This window comes from Aedes aegypti, chromosome 2 (genome assembly GCF_002204515.2).
Source record: "Aedes aegypti strain LVP_AGWG chromosome 2, AaegL5.0 Primary Assembly, whole genome shotgun sequence".
NCBI lineage: Eukaryota > Metazoa > Arthropoda > Insecta > Diptera > Culicidae > Aedes > Aedes aegypti.
The window spans coordinates 70,005,424-70,024,939 of NC_035108.1; the positions used below are offsets into that span (position 1 = coordinate 70,005,424).

General features: G+C 37.3%; 1 protein-coding gene and 1 non-coding gene across 3 annotated transcripts in view; one reads left to right on the forward strand and one right to left on the reverse strand.

Moving 5' to 3' along the window:
* LOC5566219 (hepatic leukemia factor) overlaps window positions 1-19,516 on the forward strand; it is a 536,770-nt gene that overhangs the window by 60,110 nt on the left and 457,144 nt on the right. The window lies entirely within an intron of this gene.
* Window positions 5,967-6,038, reverse strand: Trnaa-agc. Its single transcript has one exon. It is a non-coding gene; the product is annotated as a tRNA-Ala (tRNA).

Sequence of the window (19,516 nt, forward strand, 5' to 3'; positions counted from 1 at the left end):
AACGGGCACTAAAAATAGGATCACGCTTGTCGATGAGCTCTTCCTTGTACGTTTGGTTGGTGTTTGGTACCACAACTGATGACACCCAAGACGGAACATAAAATGTCCCCATAAATGTGCGTTGGGTTTCGCATTTGGTGGAGACGTAGACGATGCACTATTATTGAGACATCATGATGGTTATGGCGGTCGTCGTCGTCGTCGTCGCCGATCAGAGGTGATAAATGTTAATCGACTGAAAAGTCCAAACGAAGCATAGGGGGAATATGGACGACGTCCCAAAAGAAGCTGATGACGAATATGAAAGAAGACCGACTTGCGTCTGTGGAAGAGTTACGTCCCCACTGGGACAGAGCCCGATTCTTAGCTTAGTGTTAAATGCGTACTTCCACAGATTTAGGTAAGAGCTTTCTTTGCCAAAGTAACCATTTTCGTATTCGTATATCTGCTGGCATGTATGATGATACTTAATGCCCAGTGAAGTCATGGACATGTTCAATACAAAAAGATCCTGAACCAATCGGGAATCCAGTTCCGACACCTCTAGTATGGCCTTGCTTTCAAGCCATGGACGATAGCCACTATGAAGACCTCATCAAAGTTATCATTTGTCGTATTACATCGTTGATCAGTCTCAGGTACATATAAGAAGCTTTCTTAATCTTCTTACTCAGAAAGATACAAGCTGATACCGATCCATTCGGTTAAATAATGCCAAGGGAGATAAGGAAACAATTCATGAATTACAGCTTCATAGCGTTTGAAATGACCCGGACATATTAGGATCACGTGTCGGAGAAGCTTAGATGATGTGAATAAAATGCGTTATCTTGCTTGTTATCCAATGGATAAATCTCACGAAGTCACAAACGCAGCTATATTAACAATGACGTTTGTTATCACTCGTCGTGCTGTTTATCTTGGACGAGCATAGCTTCAGATAACGTCATGGATCTAACGAGTTTATTCGGAATTCCATGGTGAAGCTTCAATGTGTTCTGCTGCCTTGTATTCTTATTCTATATCGAAAAACTACACCTTTTTCTTCTATTATGACTTCCTCAGTGATTGATTTGTTTTGCGAATGCAAGCAGTTATGCTTTCGTGCGCCAAATCATTGAGGGTTTAGGAGCAAAAGGGTATAAATGACAAAATTTACTCTTGATTAACCCCTCTACCGGCAGCTTCATTGTTTACCGCTAAAAAATATTCAAATCGCGATAATTTTTTGTTTCTCGATATGTTTGCACCTTTTTTTTTCACAAGATCTCAAAAAAATCTTCTAGTTTAGGAATCCGTGTCGATATTAATCATTGGCGATCTAGTTTTGAAGATATTCTGATGTTCCTTAGGGGACCGACATTCTCCATATAAAATGTCTTTGGCGGCCATTTTGTTTTTGGTGAATTTATCAAAAAAATAAAATGTGTACTATGCAATGTCAGATAATAAGGAGCTACTCTGAAAAAATCACAATAATTGGTTCATTATTCTTGGAGGAATCATAAATGCTCATTACTCAAAGACGGCTGCACCAAATTGCTTTATTTTTTCACAACATACTCGCATTAATGTATCATTCCAAGGAATGAATATCGGAATCAATCACGCAAAACAAACTCCCATTTTGGGAAGGTTAACTTAAGCGCTCGCACTCATTTTTCAGCAGATCAGAAAATTTCTTGCATGTGCATTTACCATGAGCAGGCTTGCAAATACACCTCAACATAAGCAGAGTTCGGTGACATACTCTAGATCTGCATGCTGCCTAAGCCTCTTTGAGAGGGAGCGAAAAAATGCTAAGCAGAAAGTCAACGAAAAATGAGCGAGGAAGATGCAGCACAAAACACAACAGAGTAAAATTCCATCAAAACAGAGTGCCATCACAACTCCCCGGGGACTTTATTTTGCACTCTCACTCAAATCACTTGAAGATCTGTGTTGAAAATTCAGATCCGTTTTTTTCTCCTCAGAAAAACGGCAAAATCGCGTCATCTTTACACCGCAGAGGAGTTTCTATCAAGCCTCACGGGCAAGTAATTACGAGTGGGCATTTTTAAACAAAATCTGTAAGAAATGGTTGAAGCATTTCGTATATCCTTGATCCATACTTTTAAATTCTTGAAGCCTCTTCGATTTCCCGTTTTTTTGCAATAATAACATATTGTGTCTCTACTGTATCAAAAAATCAGTTATGTAAAGCTTCGATTTTTTTTTTCTGAAATATGTTTTAATTACCGTGTGACCAACGCAAAAGAGTTTATGAATAAACGCGATGCCACCTGGTACCATTTTCATGGAAGGAAACGTATTTTTGGATTTGTAGATTAAATGAGATTAAAGCATTTGTTGGATTTGAAATAATTAAACATTTTGAGAAAATACAGAATGTTTAAGAAGTTCTTTTAAATATTGCTGGTATGCCTATTTTTTAGCAAAATTTATAGCTTATTGTTGGTGTGAACGTGTGTGTTAAATCACCAAATTTATTAAAACCAATTTAGAGTGTTTCCATATTATTGAAACCACTGATCTCTGGTAAAATTGATGCAGGAATTCATTACGAAACTTGCATATGGTCTCTTTTGAAAATCGAAATTTCTGGTAAAATATTTGAGGGATTGTTTAAGGTGAAAATGAATTGATCCACCACCTCTAGTTTCAAGGGCACAGTTCCAAATAATCATTCGTGCTGGAAAATCGACATATTGGTTACCACCGGGGAGTAGATAACCAATCAAGTTTTCAGCTTGAATGATTGTTTGGTTCTTCAGGTTTGAATTTTTAGGCCATGTTGGGTCTGTTTCCGAAATTTCAACTCGTAGAAAATTCTCATTACTTGAAATATGAAATCCGTGAAGGTAAAATTTTAGTATTTTGGATGCATTCAATCATTGTGGTGTAACCCAGGTTCAGTGAAAAAATTCCAATGTTTTATTTTTGAATTTTTAATTTCGTTAAAAATTCTGACAGGAAGTAAAATAATCACATAAATTTCTGATGTATCCTCTCAGGGTTCTCTCAGAATCATCACATAATTTTCCTTGGATTCTTCGCATAATTCACTTTGGATTCTACGCAAGAATCTCATCAAAATCTAGTCATGATTATAGTCTAAAAATCATCGAAGGATTCTCACAAAGTTCTTTGCTGAATTCAAATCAGATTCCTCACAAGATTCTCATAAAAATTCTATCAGTATTCTTTCTAGACTTTTTTTTAGAATTCTCTCAAGATTGAAAAACGAAGCCTATCAGAGTTCATCAGAGAATCCTTGAAAGCATTTTTCATCTTTTCAAGGTTTCTTTTTAAAATGCTCCAGACGAAATGCATCTTCTCAGAATTTACATCAGACACGTCTTTTAACATAATTCTGCCAAAATTTTCTTTTAAGAATTCGATTCAAGGATTTTCAGCAGAAACTTTTCAGGATAATCATGATCCTTGTAAGATTCTTATGAGCATCCTCATCAGAATCCACTCCACACTTCTTGTTAGAATACTCGTAGGGTTGGCCTCAGAAATCTTCCCAGATTTCTCATTGAAATTTTTCTGATCATTGATGCTAATTCTTCTCACAATTTATATATAATGAAAATCAGTTGGGTTTGCACTTATAAAGAAAAAAAAAATATCAGCATACTTTCTACATGTGAGTGCATATACTGATACATTTTCGAATCAATATTAACTATGAGGACTGGGTTTCACTACTTTGAAGTTGCAAGCAGCAAAGTCAACATGGCTGTCAAATCAAATGACGGGTTACTTAGCCTTAAAGTTCCCATAAGAATCCTTTCCACGGTGCCCCGACAGACCGTTATTATGCCAAAAAAAATTTGTCCATCAATTCTGAGCACAGGGCTCAATTCTTGAGGTTATTCTGCACCTCTGGACCAATTTTTCAAAAAATCCCTAGGAGGAATCTCGAGAAATCTTGATTTGAAGTTTTTTTTACTTAAAAATTAAATATAATCCAAATTGAAATTTTGCAATAACACTGAAAAAACATACAAAAACGCTCAAAAAGTTGGCCAAACTGATCTCAAATGGTATACAATTGTTACCGTTGTTACATTTAGAAATATTTACAACTGACTTTACATAATAACGGTCTGTCGGGGCACCGTGCTCTCACGATGCTCATCAGAATCCTTCCAGGATTTTATCTTCATCGATACCGAATTCTCATCAGAATCATTTCAGGAATCTTATCAGAATCATTTCAGGATTCTTGTCATCATCTCTAAAAAAATCGCATATGAATTCTTTAATGATTCTCATCAAAACTCTTTTGAATTTATCTTCAGAATATTTTCATGGTTTTCATCAGAATCGTTCCAGGGTTCTCATCAGAATTCTCATTACACTGCTTTTTTTTATAATTCTTTCATGTTTCTTCGCAGAATGCTTTAAGGATTCTCAACAGAGTCCTTCCAAGATAGTGTAAAAGCTACGGTTTTGGCCATAGGCCAGTCGTAGCCTTACCAGTTCAGTGTGTTGTGTGCAGTAGATCACATTCACATGTTCGAGCTACATTCAATTTTCCGTCCGAATTGATTTGAAACATAAGAAATATTTTTTCATTTTCCTTATTATTTAACACCCATACACCTAATCTGGCAAGTGTACTCCTAATTTCACCACTCTCATAAAAATCAATGTGGTTGGCCAATTTAGGAACCGAAACTAAATCTTTGGCCAAACCTTTTTCTGGTTGCCTTTATTGAACAACGAGATTTTCAAAGCGAAAAAATGGTTCCAGCTTAGTTCTGTTTTATTTTTATACACAATATGGATTGAAAGCTTACATTAAACATATTGGTCATATGTGAGCTCATACTGAGCTTCCCATATAATATTGCCATATAAAAATCGGTGCTTTAATCCTACTTTTCAGATTCCAGAATCCTGAACTCAACGGAATTTGTTAAATATTATTGCGAATTTAAGGATTTTGTCTAGGACTTTCAACAGAATTTTTCCTGGATTTTCAACAGAGCCCTTCTTGGATTTCCATCATAATTCTTGCAGGACTCACTTTGTTTCTTTTCACGATTCCTATTCAAACTCTCTATGATTCTCGTCAGAAACATGGCAGAGATCTCATCTAAAATCAGGATTTTCACCTCAATTCTCAGGATCCTCAAAAAAGTTCTTCCAGGGTTCTCATTAGAATATGCAGGATTTTCATCAGAAACCTTCCAGTAATATCAAGAGAAACTGTTTTTCATCAGACACCTTCAAAGGACTTCATTAGAAACCTTCCTGGATTTTAATCAGAAACCAAACAGGGATTTCATTTGAAGCCATCTGATAAACTTTCTTGAGAACTTCAGGAAATATGAAAAAAGCCTTTCGGGTAAAAGAGCAGTGATGCAGCTAAGAGGGGCTTTGAAAGGGGCAATTTTGTGAGTATGTTATATTATTGAGTCAATTGAAAATTTGACCAAAAGATAATTTACCGTATTTGATTTTGATGATAGCGAAAAGAATTTAAATTAATTTATGTTTATAATGTTTATTGTATACCATAGGCGCAACTAGGATGGGATCTTCTTGGCATACTATTCCTATGAAACCAAATTTGTTTTTATGTCAATCCTCCGTTCACTTCACGGTTTTCTCATTTAATCCATAGAAGACAAGCATTTTTTCAGTAGTGTAAACAAAAATTATTTGCATACTTCGACATGTGGAATCTAACAAAAATAGTCCGGTGGAAAACCCGTGTAACACCATTGTGACCTTCACTTGTAAGAATCAATGATACACTACATTTCCGGGCGTGTATCCGTATTGGCCACCGGTATTCAAATCATTGTGGATGCATTTGGAGGTGCAACCAAAACCTACACAAAACTGTAGAATTTTGAGAATTGATCAATTGAGTCAAAAGATATAAGCAAAAGATCGCAACAAAGTTGTCCACGCCTTTTATGGATTAATGTAAAAAAAAAATCCACGTGCTCGGCTGGGATTCGAACCCAGGACTCTTGTATGCTAGACGAGCGCTTTACCAACTAAGCTACCGAGCCATTTGGAGACCCAATAACTCAGATGGTTACAAGTTTCGAATCAAAATCCCCACAGATCACGCAGACGTCTTTCATAACATTGGGTTCGAATCCCAGCCGAGTACGTGGATTTCTTTCATAAATTCCATTATAGTTTGTCCATCTTTACCACACGTAAAGAGTTAGTTAATTCCAATATTGTTTTTTAAACATCATTTTAGCTTGCTTGTTTTGTTTTCAATTTCAACTTTTTAATTCAGTTTGTGAAGTCAAAGAATATCTAACGAAATTCCGTGAAATTTACTCATGTAAAGTATATTCTCGTTGTTAATGTGCATTTTTATGTAAAAGGTGGTCAAAACTATGAGACTGCGATAAAGCTGCAACATTTTGGTTTCATTAGTTTGAACTAAAGATTGGCAAAATGTTCAAAATCTGGGAGTGAATCGTAGCTAACACCTCACTGACTCCAAATTGTTTGGCCAAATAAGTCCAACTGGAAAATATTATTTCTAGTAGATTTCTAAGGCCATGTCCAAAATTGCCGATGTAAATGAACCGATGAGAGAAATGAATTTCGATAATTTTGTCGAGAATTTCCATTGTTCCCAATCCTAAGGTAGAGCTTTTTTGGAGATGCAAAGATTTAATTCCCGATTCCGTCCAGGTTCCCTTCGTTCCCTAGTTTCTGCTAACAAAATACGAATATATTAAGGTAACAGGCATGCAATTTTTTGTATCATTTTCCAATTTTAATTTGATGACGTTTTAAATTCAGATTTAATTTGGATCTGAATTTGGATTTGAAAATGATCGTCAATTTGAATTTGAACATGGATTTAGATTTAGATATTTAGATTTCAATTTTGAATTGAGTTTGGATTTGAATTTGGTTCTGGATATGAAATTAAATTTCGCATTTAATGTCGCTTCCATTGTGATTGCATTTTGCTACCATTTCACTTCAATTTTGTTTTCCTCTTGCTTTCATTGCGTTTTTATGCATCCCCTATTTGGCTCTTATTTCTCTTCTGTTTCGTTTTTATTCACTGCATGTTCGCCTTCGCCTTGATTTCGCTCAATTCCGCTCCTTATTCAGTTTTACTTTGATTTTATATTGCTTCCATTACGATTCCATTTCGCAACATTCCACTTCCAAATTTCGTCGATTTCACTTCTTATTTACTTCAAATTTGTTTTTGTTTCACTACAATTTTTTTTACCATTCCGCTCTGACATTGCTTCCATTTTGCTGATTTTTCGTTCCCATCTGCTTTCATTTCGCTTCTTTTTCATTTTCATCTTGCTCCCATTTAACACATATATTTTTCCATTTTGTTTCTTTACCACTTTGATTACATTTTACATCCACTACGCTTTCATTTCATGTTAATTTTCGTTTATTTCGCTTCCATTATGATTTTATAAAGCTCTCACTTCGCTTCCATTTCGCTTCTATTTTTCGTCGATTTTATTTCCATTCGCTTCCCTTTTGCATAGAGTTTTCTTCCAGTTCGCTTTCATTTAACATTCGTTTCCGTCTCGCTTATATTTTGGTTTCATTTTGCTACCAATACATTTTATTTTCGCTCCTATTTTGGTTCCATTTTGTTCCTACTATGCTTTCATTTCACTTTTTGCTTTCATTTAGCTTTCAATTTGCTTCTTAAGGATTTGATTGAGCTCGCATATTGATTCCGTTTTGCCTGCATATTGCGTCCATTTCTCATCCATTTTTTCCATATCGCTTCCTTTTCGTTTCTATTTCGTTCCCTTAGAGATTAAATGGAGTTTCTATTTCGCTTCCAAAATTGTTCAAACTTTGACAATTTTAACATTTGATTTAGAATTTTCAAATTGTTAAACTGTTTAAGAAACTCATGATAAACAAAATTTTAACAATCAAAATTTGCAACTTTTGTTCACATCTGTATATGAATTTCAATGAAACAATCCCTCATGCTATGCCGTTAGTAGAAGTTGTTGTGTTAGCGTTATTAATGGACAAAGTTTTCCAATTGCTCCGATCACTGAATCCATTATCATTTCAGAATACACTAAAACCTCAATTTACGAAGTCTTTTTTTACGCTACCTCAATTTAAGTCACTTTTTTTACGAAGTAAACTCAATTTAAGTCACTTTTTTACGCAGTGCGTAAATTGAGTTTTGACAATTCTGTGGGAAACCATTGACCTCCGGATTGGGAAAACCGTTGGAAACCCATACAATATGGGTATTTTTGGAACGGACACGACTAGGGATGACGAAAATCGATGTCTGACGCTATTTTGGAATCCATGATGGCGACCTCTGGTTTGGGAAAATCGGTGGAAACCCATACAATATGGGTATTTTTTGGAACTGGCACGACGAGGGGATGACGAAAATCGATGTCCGACGCCATTTTGAAATCCATGATGGCGACCTCTGGTTTGGGAAAATCGTTGGAAACCCATACAATATGGGTATTTTTGGAACAAGCACGACTAGGGGATGACGAAAATCGATGTCCGACGCCATTTTGGAATCCAAGATGGCGACCTCTGGTTTGGGAGAATCGTTAGAAACCCGTACAATATGGGTATTTTTGGAACGGGCACGACTAGGGGATGATGAAAATCGATGTCCGACGCCATTTTGGAATCCAAGATGGCGACCTCTGGTTTGGGAAAATCGTTGGAAACCCATGCCACTTATTATGGCCGTAGATCCAAAGACTTTTATTCAATGTAGTCCTTGGAGCACCGAAAATATCCGTATAAATGAATAAAATATTCCATTGACTTAAATGAATGGTTAAGAGACTGTGCTATATTAAAAAACTACCTATAGACTACTGATCGCGTTTGTAGATTCAAAGGCCTATATTCAATGGAGTCCTTGGAGGACGTAGGACATCCGCACAAATTATTACAATACACTGTTTACTCACATGAATAGTTAAGGGCCTGTGGAGTAATTGAAAAGTAACCTCTAATCTCTTATTACGGTCGTAGATCCCAAGGCCTATATTCAATGGAGTTCTTGGAGGACCTAGGACATCCGCATAAATCATTACAATACACCGTTTATCCACATGAATGGTTAGGGGCCTGTGGAGTAATTGAAAAGTAACCTCTAATATCTAACAACGGTCGTAGATCCCAAGGCCTATATTCAATGGAGTCCTTGGAGGACGCAGGACATCCGCACAAATTATTACAATACACCGTTTAATCACATGAATGGTTAGGGGCCTGTGGAGTAATTGAAAAGTAACCTCTAATCTCTTATTACGGTCGTAGATCCCAAGGCCTATATTCAATGGAGTTCTTGGAGCACCAAAAACATCCGCACAAATTATAACAATACACCGTTTACTCACATGAATGGTTAGGGGCCTGTGGAGTAATTGAAAAGTAACCTACAATATCTGATAATGGTCGTAGATCCCAAAGCCTATATTCAATGGAGTCCTTAGAGGACCTAGGACATCCACACAAATTATTACAATACACCGTTTACTCACATTAATGGTTAGGGGCCTGTGGAGTAAATGAAAAGTAGCCTCTAATCTCTTATTACGGTCATAGAACCCAAGGCCTATATTCAATGGAGTTTTTGGAGGACCTAGGACATCGGCACAAATTATAAAAATACTCATTTTACTACTATGAATAGATAAGGGCCTGTGCCATTTCAAAAAACATCAAAGGATCGCTAAATATGCCAGTACATTGCAGGTATATATTCCAGGAAGTTTTTGGATGAACTAGAACACATGTTGTACTCACTCAATTACCAAAACTTGGATCTGACAATACAAACGCTTCTTAAAAATATAACAATCTTCTAGGGTCCACTATTGTGAGACAATCTTCTACATCTTCTTCTTTCTGGCGTTACGTCCCCACTGGGACAGAGCCTGCTTCTCAGCTTAGTGTTCTTATGAGCACTTCCACAGTTATTAACTGAGAGCTTACTATGCCAATGACCATTTTTGCATGCGTATATCGTGTGGCAGGTACGAAGATACTCTATGCCCTGGGAAGTCGAGAAAATTTCCAACCCGGAAAGATCCTTGACCGGTGGGATTCGAACCCACGTCCCTCAGCTTGGTCTTGCTGAATAGCTGCGCGTTTACCGCTACGGCTATCTGGGCCCCATTCTTCTACATAGAAATGATAAATTGGCAAAACCTCGTTTTATGAACTGAGCTCCCTCGTTTTACGCACTGATTCAATTTACGCACCAACTCAATTTGCGCACCCCCGATCTAGTTCGTAAATTGAAGTTACAGTGTATTTTATTTCAGCCACTACCCAGGTAGTGCCTGCTGCTGCTGCTGACCTTAGTGAGAGATAGACGACTGTAAATTATTATACCATCATTCCAGTAGTGTCCCAGTTGCTACACTATTCGATGCCCGATGTTCGTTTTGATTATCAATTTGCGACCATGTGCGATTAAAACGAGTTTGTTGCTCGTCCGACGACGCAGATGCTCGGTGCTACGATCTTGAAGTGTATCGCAGTCAGGTCAGTGATTGAGCAGATTCGTAGGTAGAGATTCGAGGTGACAATTTCAACGGTATGTTTACCACGATTCTACCCCATTACCCCGAATACCATTTCCCCGCATGCCATCACCCCGAATTCCATTACCCCGAATGTACCATTACCCCGAATTCCATCACCCCGAATGCTATTTCCCCGAATTTGCAATTATCTTGACATGATGATATTGATGACATTTCCCCACGATATTGGAATTCGGGGTAATGTCATTCGGGGTGATGGATCGTTCGGGGTTTTGGAATTCGGGGTAATGGCGTTCGGGTTAATGGCATTCGGGGTAATGGGATTCGGGGTAATGGGGTAGAATCGTTTACCACGATGCCCGGTGGATTCATAAATTAATGAGAATTACAGGTACGAATACCTGTTGGTGGATTCAACTGGTATAGATGCATCAAATATAAGTCATTTGATATTTTAATAAGGGGCCTTCCTTAGTCTACTGATGACGCTTGCGTGGCTGGGTTCGATTCCTAGTATAGTATCTACTAGACGATATAAAAATGCAAATATATCATCTTTGGCAAAGATAGCTCTCAGTTAATGGCTGTGGAAGTGTTCTTCGAACGCTTGGCTGAGAAAAATAATTTTAAATATTCTGCGTTTCCAATAATCATAGCAAAAATATTAGAAAACTAATTATATGAACTTTCTTCTCGTTTCAGGTAATGCTTCACTTTGTGATACTCGTTTGGGTAAAAACATAATGAGTGTTAGTAAGTTTGTAAGTCATTTTTCTCAATGAAAGTGTTTTGATTGAGTAGATTACATTTGCATCTGTTATCACTTTAGCCATCTGTGATCAATTTATCAATTTATCATTTATCAATTTATATTTGTATCTAAAAAACAATCCTGAATTGATGGAAAACGAGCACTAGAAATCATAATAACCTCCAGATTATCAATTATTCTCAGCACATTACTCAGAGAAAACTGTTGGTTCAGAGTTGGCAATCTAATTCAATGCAACCCAAAGAAGAAAGTCTTTCGCTTCCGTAGGAAAATCCATTTCAAGATCACGGGAACAATTCCGCCTCATGCAAGCGTTCGTTGCATGCGCCTAATTGATATGCCCTACATCGCAACCTGTCGCCATCGTCGTTCTGGAAGCAGGTCAACTGTACCGACTGAGGAGTAGCCGACTTCCAGTCAGTCGGTCGGTGGCAAATTACGACGATACATGCTACCGATAATGTAAACAAATCGGTTCCCCTTTACATCATCGCGCACCCGAAGGCGGTTCGGTACAGATGTAACTAACTTCACATTAGAGTATCCCAAAATTTCACTTTGTCTGAAAACTGGTATCAACTTTCGAACGGTTTAAGCTTGTAATGTTGAATGTTTAAGAAGTTTCAATCTAATTTTTCTACGGAAAAATTTTGAAGAATATACGGGATATTTTTCTTTACAATAATTATATTTTTTCCGTTAATACTGCCTTATGATTTTTACCCACTTTAATTTAGATTCAAATGAGAATGTACTGAAAAAATCTGTGGGTAAAAAAATCTGTGGGTAAAAAAATCTGTGTGCAAAATGTTTGAACAAAACTTACAGTGAATGTATCTGAGGGATTGACAAAAAATATGAGTGTCACAAATTTTTTATAAAACTGAAATTATTTTTTGGATATTAATCACGAAAATCTGATATTTTCAGAAATCTCAACGAAGCAACTTCTTAACGTCATTTCTAAGAGTTCCATCATCCAAAAGTTTGATTGCAACATCTTTTGCTATTATTTGTAGTTTGAGATACGACGCTTTTTGAAAAGTGTAATTTTGAGACACCCTACATACTGCACATACACCTCGCTAATGTAATCCCTTTGTACGTGGTCCGGGTGCTGTTCTGTGCCGCCGCCGCCGCGCCGTCCGGGAGCTTATCACCATAACAACAGTAGCGGGGTTGCACCGCGCCACGGCAGCTTCATTCCGTATTGAGGTCTTCACTTTATCTTCTCTGATGCAATTTGTAATGCGCCGGCACGTTTCAGCAAAATTGCACTTGTTTGTTCGCCGCCTCTCAACTCGAAACGGAACAACTGCTCTCTGTAGTAGATGTTCGGTTAGTTGGGCAGGAACTTTTCGCAGCGGGTGACAATTCGTCCGCATTATTTTGGAAACAGGGATGCCAGGTGATTTTATTTTTTCAATGTCCAGTTTTCCAGGAAATTTTCTTGAAAGATCCTTGCAAGAATTCCTGATTCCTGGGATATACTGATGAAATTTAGGGAGAGATTGCTAGAAAAAGCACTGCACGCTGTTATTTTTCTGTTTTTCTAAACCAAAAAGAATATAAAAATCCAAATTATCATAAAAATTGTCTTCCAAATGTTTTTCGCTCTACTCAAATGTCTTCCAACCTGGCATCACTGATTGTGGGTGTCTCACTGACTCCGACGCTGACTACCGTTTGCTACTCGCGGTGATTATCACGTGACGTTAATGTCCAGAGTTTACAATAGCACCGATAAAAAGTGCATTCGTTGCGGTCTATCGGTAATCGAAAAACACATCATTTTCATCCCCCACCCCTTCCGAGTAGGCGCTTTGGAACAAAATCGTTAAACGTAGTCATTCCGAATGTATAAAAGCTTGTATGACACGAACCGGCTGGAGAAATGATAGCGAATTCAATATGGCACGAGGAGAGGCCTGTCTCCGCCCCCACTTGATCTGGGGGTTAGTGAGGGGGTTGTAGCGGTGTAATGATATAATAATAGTTAATAATAATTACGTTTAACCTACCGCACGACGATTGGCTGGGTAGTACACAGTGCTTACACATATCGTTTCCCATTCAGATTCAGTCCATCAGCCAGAATGATGATGCGAGCTGGTACGGTGCGGTATTATGATGATTGTAAATTTTCGTTAGGGAACAATCGTGCGGGGCCCAGTGGAATTATTACACGCGATGATGTGAACTTTACGTTTGAGTGGGCGGAAAATTGGGTGCGCGTTGCGCGTGGAGCAGAAATGGTGGAAATTCATTAATTGACAAAAGATGGGAATTTATCTATTTGGTTTTGACTGGTGCAATTTTTATGTAGACAAAAAATCGAACCGTGAAAATCTTAAGTTACACCCCAAAATTTGTTCATTTGGACCCCCAGAAACTAATGAGAAAGTTTGAGCTAAATCCATCGTTTTTAACAGGCAGCTCAAAGTAAGTTATTCTATAGCTCGAATGTATAGAATAACCTGCTCCATATAAATTTTTGGCTATAGGTGGCGCCGTACTTCAAGCTGGTTGAGTCTTCATTTAGACTTGATGGAATATGTTCAAATTTCCACAGTATTTTTTGGAACTCCAATGAAAATATGGATGTGTTACTTCAGATTTTTATAGTTATGGGTCACCCTACTTTGAAATCGTTGAAAATCGCGACTATCAATAAAGGTGCATCCATTCTGTATTCTTTATTATTGATATTTATATACGAGGAATTCAGCTTTTGATCTGCTTCGTTCCTACTGATAAATAAATAAAATAGTAATTGGTCTATAATGCTGAATCCACTTAGCAATAATTTATAGTTTTTATTCATAACCCAGCTGACCTTTCACTTTTCAGAATTGCTATCATATCCCTGAAAGTTAAGTTATAAATGCAGTACAGTTAGCATATAGTAATTCTCATTACTCATTTCCGAACATATTACTTTTTGATCCTAATAAAGCCCCGTGCCTTCGGCTTTTCCGTTGGACCCGTTGGAAAAAATAAAATTTCGTTGGCGATTGTGATTATTCTTTGCTACCATCTTAGGAAAAATCTCTTAAAAGGTCACTCTTTTGGTTATGGAAGTTACGAAAAAAAAGAAATAATTATATTTTTTCAAGGAAATGGATTCAATTTTTTCGGCACACCTGTCAAAAACGACTAAGAACGATTCTCCGGAATGCATGCTTTGGTGGATTTAGTTTTTCCGGAAACTCTAAAAGATCTCTTGAACTTCGTCTCGAACATCTTGTATCTTCAAGCACAATGTTTTACAAATGATTACAAAACTGAACGTTTATTCAAGGTCGTCATGAAAAGGTATTATTCTTATCTTTATTTAAGCGATTTTTAGCCCTAGGCAGGCTCATCTCAGGTCTTGAAAGATCTCCCAAGTGACTGTGGGTCACTTGAAGAGATCAAAAATGGAATAAATGATTTACTTGGATTTTTATCAGTCCAAGTAATTATTGAGAAAAAGAGAACCCAATCTGGCAATCTTCGGAAAGGGCTTTCTTAAGAATATTATTTAGTTCATTTTAATAAAAGCGTTTTTGATAACATTTAATATGTTCGATGTCCGTGTGACATTCCAAAACCTCACTCAGTGTCGTTAGTGCTGAAAGTGGGGTCATGGATTAAAACATTGCCGCAGGAATGCCAAATGCATGATTTGCGGAGGTTCTTCTCACGCTAAGGACGTATCTTCTTGTGAAAGAATATACCGATAAGTTCATATGCGCAAATTGCGGGGGCAATCATAAGTCTAACTTTTGGGCTTAGGCGAGTCGTCGAGGCTCGTGCCAGGCAGATGAACGGTAATGTCGTTCCGATAACGGTCGTTTCCGGAATTTCCTTGGTAGAGTATCTAACAATGCTCATTTTTCAGTTAACAATCGCTTGATTATGAATCATACCCATCAGGAAGATTATGATCAGGCTCATTTACAAACCAATTTTATTCCGTCAGTAGCTGTTCGAATCTTTTAATTTCGAATGGATCTACCCAAGGAAAATCCTATGCCGATATCGTATCAGGCAATTTGAACTCCTCCCCTTTTCATACTATGAGTACCCGTTACCCCTGTCGCCACGGGAAAATTCTATTCCGCCTCTTCGTCTACCAAAAATCGTAACGGAAAATCATCAGATAATGTACCTACTTCAAGTAAAATGTCTGCCACTGATTTGTTTTTTTTCTAACTGAACAATTGAATCAAATGATTGATGCAATGTTCAAAGCCACCACTATGATTGAAGCAGTCCAAGCTGGTGTAAAATTTACTGATCAAATTGTTGTTGGATAACGTTTTTCTAATGGATCCAAATGATAATTTAAATATTTTAAATAGGAATGCTCGTTCTTTGAATAGTAAAGAGGGCAAGCTATTTAATTTTATACCAACCAATAACATACATATGGCAGTTATTACTGAAACTTATTTGAGACTTGGATCCAAACTCAGAAGAGATCCAAACTTTTTTGTTTATAGTAATGATTGACTTGATGGAACATGTGAGTGTTTTGTAAAGCCCAAACAAGACGCTTCGTTTTCGGGAGGCCGGGAGTTTGGTTTTCGTTTCGCGTGTTTTGCTGGGCAGTGTTTTGTAAAGCCCAAACAAGACGCTTCGTTTTCGGGACGCCGGGAGTTTGGTTTTCGTTTCGCGGGTTTTGCTGGGCAGTGTTTTGTAAAGCCCAAACAAGACGCTTCGTTTTCGGGACGCCGGGAGTTTGGTTTTCGTTTCGCGGGTTTTGCTGGGCAGTGTTTTGTAAAGCCCAAACAAGACGCTTCGTTTTCGGGACGCCGGGAGTTTGGTTTTCGTTTCGCGTGTTTTGCTGGGCAGTGTTTTGTAAAGCCCAAACAAGACGCTTCGTTTTCGGGATGCCGGGAGTTTGGTTTTCGTTTCGCGGGTTTTGCTGGGCAGTGTTTTGTAAAGCCCAAACAAGACGCTTCGTTTTCGGGACGCCGGGAGTTTGGTTTTCGTTTCGCGGGTTTTGCTGGGCAGTGTTTTGTAAAGCCCAAACAAGACGCTTCGTTTTCGGGAGGCCGGGAGTTTGGTTTTCGTTTCGCGGGTTTTGCTGAGCAGTGTTTTGTAAAGCCCAAACAAGACGCTTCGTTTTCGGGATGCCGGGAGTTTGGTTTTTTGTTTCGCGTGTTGTGCTGGGCAGTGTTTTGGGAAGCCCAAGCAAGACGGTTTGTTTTCGGGGCGCCGAGAAGTTTTGCTGTCCGCGCTGTGTGAGTGCGAAAAAATATTCGTGTTCAATCGAGGATGGATTACCAACTGGTGAGCTCGTTTCATGCTTTTGATAACACATTTTTTCATGAAAGCGTTACTTTTTTTGTAATATTCAATCAAACTTTGTTTGGTTCGTCACTACAAGTGTCGGCATTATGCCTGTTTTATTTAATTCTTATAAACAAATAAAATTTTTGATATTACTTAAAATATTTTTTGAATTGTTCGACATTATGAATGTCGACGTTTATTTTAAAACTTCTATCAAAAACTTTTTTTCTTGAGGCATAAATGTTCAATTATACTTTTATTTAATTTTCAAACAAACTATGTATGGTTCGTCACTACAAGTGTCGGCATTATTCCTGTTTCATATAATTTAAAATAAACGCATATATTTTTCTCTTTTCGCCATTAATAAAAACTTATTTTGAATGGTTCGACATAATAGATGTTGACGTTTATTTTGAATCTTCTATCAAAAACTATTTGAGACACAACTAAAAACTAGCTTAAAGTATAAATCGTATTTTTCCTCCTTATCCATGGATCGCATCACCGACCAAAGGTGACTCCCAGATCTTTTCCTTCTCCACTAATAAACACCCTTCCCGTGGTGATTGTGGAGATGCAGAGGTATTCTCGGTCTCTAGATGCAACAATCATTACACCCTAACATTCCTTCCCTATCCCAACTGACTGTAAGGACTTGGCCGGCGCCGTTATTGATCAATAATATTAGATCTGCTAAAATTGCACTCCGAGAGTAAGCGGAAACTCCCATCCCTTATTCATTTGGATCGCAGTGCAATTATTACCAGTTCTGATCAATCACGGAGTAGCAACCATTGACATGTCAGTCAGTCTATGCTATGCTATGCTATGCTATGCTATAGTAATGATTGACTTGATGGAACATGTGGTGGAGTCGCTTTCAGTATTCATAGGCGTGTAAAACATCAACTTTTTTCGTAATTTGAAATCAAAATTTTGGGTGTTTCTGTTGAAACACAGCTTGGTAAATATACTTTCTTTGCTGCCTGTTTGCCTTTTCAATGCACTGGGTAACAAGTTAATTTGTGGAAATTTACTCGCAATAAGTCAAACATTTTTATCATTGGTGACTTTAATGCCAATAATTTCGCATGGAATAAATGGCAAAGCAGACAATTTTCTTTATCAACAGAAAAATCATAATCATTGTGAGAATAAAGGCCGCTTAAAAAATCGATTAGCAAGTCAACAGTGAACTACTCAGAAAATGCTTCAAAGTATAATTTCCCATACAATATTCATGGTGCCGTTTGTGGATACTTAGAAGCTATCAGCACAGTATATCACGCTCAAGCTCACTACCACTTCATCCGTTCTCTATGTTCAGTGACAAATTGACGCAATTATTGTGTCAATAATTTTGCGAATCGTTAGTTGTAACCTTTCGATTGTCGATGATGATGACGATGATCACGCTTTCATCGGAGTCGCTTTTTTATCGATTCCGTTTTGGGGTGGGTTTGTGTACCTTGTACTCAGGGTCATTAAAGCGGTGCTCTTCATTGTCAGTCTTTATTACTGTTGATAATAAGATAATCGGATCCGTTTTTTCTACGGAATTTTGTCGTGTACATAGAAGGATCTTGCTAAGTACTTAAATTTTCATTTGATACTATAAATCTTAAGCTGATTGATAAATCGAATTCAAAGTGAGGTTCATTGTTAGTAACATTGTTTATTCAGATGATTTTTCGAGTATTTTGTTTCGCTGTTTAAAACTGCATGAAATGTATTATAAGGAAGAGCGTTCAATTTAGAAACTTTGCAGTTCTAGCATTCGGGCTGATGAACATATTTATGATGAAATCTTGTTCTGGTTTAGACACTTTTTTTCTTCTATCTTTATTAACGAGATTTTTAGCCCTGGGCTAGTTTACCTCGGCACCAACGGCTTTACTACCCTTCAGAAGGAAGTCGTCCTATAATATGGAGTGATACGCAGAGTAATTTGTTAAGAAATCCCTTAAAAATGTATTAAGGTTTTCTTGAAGTAGTTTTTAAACGAAAAATTGGGAAGTCCATAGATTTCAAGATGCTCTTTATGGAAGAATCCCGGGATCGACATTTGAAATAAATATGGAGTTATTTCAAGATCCTAAAAGAATATCTGACGGAATTTCTGGAGATTTTTTGAGAATTTCAATAATAAATGGCAAAATCCTTTAGCAAGTCTGTTAAAAACATGAAAAAAAAATGCTTGAAGAATTTCCGAGAAGTTTTTTTGAAAGGCTTTTTGAAGGAATCGGAGAGAAACTTCAGGAAGAACCACAGAGGAATGTTGGAAAAACTGGTTGGTGATCTATATGAAGAATTTTGGAAAGAATGTTTGCTTAGTGATCATGAAAGTGATCTTGGCGAGACTCCTAGAATTCCTTGGTTTATTTCTTGAAGTAATCCTTAGTAATTCCAACAAATTTTAAACTCATTGTTGATGAATTACAGGATGACAATTTAAATGAAAAGTTGGAAATTATATGCGATAAGTACGAAGAAGACTTTCCTGGAAAATTAAAAAAATTCCAGAGCACGCTCTGTTGGAATTTTTATAAGCAATGTGATTCTCAGATAAATTTTCCGGTAAATTCTGAAAGTCTTAAGAAATTTCAGGAACAATTTGTTGAATAATAACTATCTCCCAGGTTTGATTTTCCGTGCCAATCCCAGGAGTAACTCAGAGAAAACTTGTTGGGGAGCTGTTTGAAAAAGCACTGAATAAGTACGAAAATAATTCATGAAGAATTCTCCGTGTGAATTCTAAGAGGAGTCTCTTAAAAGCACATGCTTGCATACCTGAAAAGTCTGTGGTGGAATCACAAGAGATATTCTTCTTGAGCTCTCAGAGTATCTCTATTTCTTCATATTTTTGCCCTATTGAAATAGGTTGGGCAAAGGGAAATCATCAAGAAGGTGGTGAATGTTC